Raw genomic sequence first — 4059 nt, 5'->3', positions numbered from 1 at the left:
ACATGGAGTAAAGCGATTCTTCCCAACAACTACCAGTTGGGAAAATGACACCGTTTTACCCCGAATCCTGTCTCTCTCTCTTTTTTTTTTCTTTCTTTGTGGAAGAGAGTCATAAGCCTACAACAGAATTTTATTTTTTGGATAGACGAAAGTTCACTTTAAACTTCATTGAAGGATGGGATCCCTGGGTGGCGCAGCGGTTTGGCGCCTGCCTTTGGCCCAGGGCGCGATCCTGGAGACCCGGGATCGAATCCCACATCAGGCTCCCGGTGCATGGAGCCTGCTTCTTCCTCCGCCTGTGTCTCTGTCTCTCTCTCTCTCTCTCTGTGACTATCATAAATAAATAAATAATTAATTAATTAAAAAAAATAAATAAATAAACTTCATTGAAGGAAAAAAAAAATCAAGTCTCTAAAGGACCCCGGGGTGGGATGCCCGGGTGGCTCAACGGTTTAGTGCCTGCCTTCAGCCCAGGGCGTGATCCTAGAGACCCACGTCAGGCCCTGCTTCTCCCTCTGCCTGTGTCTCTGCCTCTCTGTCTCTCTGTGTCTTTTATGAATAAATAAATACATAAATCTTAAAAAAAAAATAGAAAAGGGGATTGTGAGCAGCTCGGGTGGCTCAGAAGTTTAGCGCTGCCTCCAGCCCAGGGCCTGACCCTAAGACCTAAGATAGAGTCCCACGTCGGGCTCCCTGCAGGGAGCCTGCTTCTCCCTCTGCCTGTGTCTCTGCCTCTCTCTCTCTGTCTCTGATGAATAAATAAAATTAAAAAAAAAAAGAAAAGAAAAGGGGATCGTGCTCCCCCCACTCCCGAGCACGCAGTACAGGCCCTGGCCCCCAGCAGGTGCTCGGGTCCTATTTTCCTGGAAGAGGTCAGGGAGCAGGGGACCGTCGTGAGCCCTGGGGCTGCACACAGCAGGAGCACCGGTGCGGGCCGCGGAGCTGTTCCCGGGGGTCCCAGATGCTCTGTGACCAGACTCTGAAGTTTCACAAGGGGGGAGGCCAGACGAGGGAGGAAACCAAGCAGAGGAGCAGGGCACAGAGCAGGATGGAGGGGAGGCCGCCTGCCCACGGCTTATGTCCAGGAGACAAAATGGTTTGGGTTTTCATTTCTTTTGGGGGGGATAGAGTTTGCGGCCTGGGGGGAGAGATGGCCTGCTCAGCCAGCACCTCCTTCCCGAAGAGCCTGGCCCTCCTCGCGCCACCAAACCGCCCCGCAGCGTGGCCAAGCGCTCGCCTACCGTCCCACGCGTGCTCCCCTCTCTTCAGGGTTTGCCACTTTTCCATCGGATCTCTCTCTTCCCTGCTCCCCTTTGCTCCTTCTTTTCTTCTTTCCTTTTCTGTGGGAGGAGGAGACAGGACAGGGACATCCCATGTCCCCCGCTGAGCCACCGCCCCCTCCCTTGGTCCGGAGTTAGCCCTTCATCGCTGCGTAACTACGGACAATGTGTAGAGTTGTGTTGGTTGCTAAAACTACCTATTATACAAATGGTTTCATTTTGCATGGACCCTTCTGCACCTTTCTTTTTTTGCTCAACGCTATTCGTGTGGCTACATGCAGCCCTGGGCTGTTCGTGGAGTGACTCAGAGCGGTTCATTACCGCCACGTGAACCCCGGGAGCCGGTCTCTCCAGCCCTCTGTTCCCCTCCCTCCTCTACTGCCAGGCAAGCTCCACGAGAACGGGCCATCTTCTAGGTATTAGAACCGCACCTGGAAAAACCAGTTAATTCATCCCAAGAATTTGTCAACGCTTCATCAGCAAGCATTCCACTGTATAGGTGACCACGATTGTTTGGTCCGTTCTGCAGATGACATCTGCATTATTCCAGTATTTTTTCTCTTTTTGTTTTGTTTTGTTTTTTAGGTTTTATCTATTTATTTGAGAGAGAGAGAGAGAGAGAGAGAGAGAAAGGAATGAACAGGTGGGAAGGACAGAGGGAGAAGGAGAAGCAGGGAGCCCAACACGAGGCTCCATCCCAGGGCCCTGGGATGGCGACCTGAGCCGAAGGCAGACACCTCACCGACTGAGCCCCCCGGGTGCCTGCAGCATTTTGCTCTTTTAAACAGGGCTTTTGCAGGGATATCCTTTGCCCTGTCTCCTTGTGCTCATGTAGGAAAGAATTTCATTCGTGCCCAAGAGGTAAAGCAGCTGAGTTACAGGTGAATATGTGTAGCTTCAAATTTATTAAAGCTGCTATGTGCTTTATGGCAAGACTTGTCATCACCACCACTTTATTATATATTTATATGTAATCTATGTAATAGATATTTTTTAAACTTTTAATTAAAAAATTTTTTTGGTATTTAAGTCATCTCTACACCCCACATGGGGCTCGAACTCACGACCCCGAGATCAAGAGTCCCATGTTCTTCTGACTGAGCCAGCCAGGCACCCACCCCTGTATTAGACACATAAAAAGCTGCGGACTTAACAGTTCTGACCTCAGAACTACGGCACTCAAATCCCTCCGGAATTTTTCCGAGCATAACCCGCGTACGTAACAGAGATCTCCTTCTCTTTTGGCAGGTGGGACGATGCCCACGTCCTCTCTGACAGCTGCTAGTGCTGTTGTCAGGATGCACCTCACCTCGTGAATCAGTCCCCTGTTGGTGGGTGTGAGGTTACGCCTGAAAACATCACGTATTAAGCACGTTTGTATGTCCCGCAGTTCTTTTTGCAGCTACGTATTTTCTTGGGTGGATGTGCTATAATTAACTAGTCACACGTGTTTGTTAACAGAATGGTATAAATCTTGTATTTTTCATAGGGAAGTTTCCCAAGAGTTGGAATTTCGGTCAGTGTGTTAATATTTCTTGTGCCTCTCATGTATTGCCAAAAGGATGATTAAAATTTAGGCTGCCACCCTCCTGGCAACTGCATTATGTAAGTATTGTGGCCGTTTTTGTTTTGTTGACTCGACCCTGAGCGTCCACATAGGCATGATTTTTCTCTTGGGAAAGGAAGCGGAGCCCTGGCACGCAGGTCGTAGATGGCAAATACTTGTTGAGAGCAAGGATGGCTCTCAGGAGGAGGCCTGGGTGCCATTCCAGGAAGAGGGGCGTCCAGACACTGGGAGAGCTTGTCTCCAACTGGAAAGAGATTAAAGACCCAGAGGCCTGGGGAGCCAGGCTGGGCTTCCTGGGGGCCACACTCCCTGTCCATTCCTGCCTGGGCTGCCCCTTGCCCTGGCTGCGGGGTGTGCGGCGGGGGAACCCACCAAGGGCCGAGCCAGCTGCGAGCCCTGTCCACCTGTCGTGGGTGGGAAAGCTGCCGGGAACAGGAACGGATCAAAACGTGATGACAGTGGTTTGAAGAAGCAAGCCCCCTGGGCACCCCCCACCCAGACTGTCTACTCTCCAGCTGTGCAGGGGGGATGTGTAAGTCCCCGCCCCACACCACCACCCACAAGATGCCCGTGTCCTATTCCTGGCACTTGGGACTAGGTTACCTCAAACAGCAAAAGGCACTTTGCAGACGTGATTAAGATTTTTGAGATCAGCAGGTTATTCTGGAAAATCCGGGCGGGCCCAATGTCCTCGAAATGTAATTACGCACAGCGGCGAGAGGGGCAAAGCGGGAACAAGGAGATGTGACATCGTCACCACACACTTGGAAGATGCAGCCAAGGAAGGGCAGCAGCCTCTGCAAACCGCAAGAGCCAAGGAGAGGGCTTCTCCCCTAAAGTTTCCAGAAGGATCACAGCCCCGCCAGCACCTTGATTTAGACTCTTGACATCCAGATCGGTGGGGGAGTACATTTGGGTTGTAAACTACTGAGTCTATGGTGATTTGTTATGGCAGCAATAGGACAGTGGGCCCACTAAGCCCCCGTGGCCCCACCTGTAAAGTGGAAATACTAATAGCACTTACTTAATGTACTTTCTTTGAGGCTAAAACACACTAAGCTATTTTAAGTGTTTAGAAGGATGCGAGGCAAATAATAAGTGTTCAATAAACCCCTGGGCAAGTCGCTTGACCTCCCTGGGCCAGGGATACCCGGGAACAGTGAGGCTTCTCCTGGGTGCAAATGTTCTCGGGGGTCCAGCCCACTCTGTCTC

This window comes from Vulpes vulpes, chromosome 13 (assembly GCF_048418805.1).
Source record: "Vulpes vulpes isolate BD-2025 chromosome 13, VulVul3, whole genome shotgun sequence".
Taxonomy (NCBI): Eukaryota; Metazoa; Chordata; class Mammalia; order Carnivora; family Canidae; genus Vulpes; species Vulpes vulpes.
The sequence above is the reverse complement of the archived record's forward strand: the minus strand, read 5'-3'. Positions refer to the sequence as shown.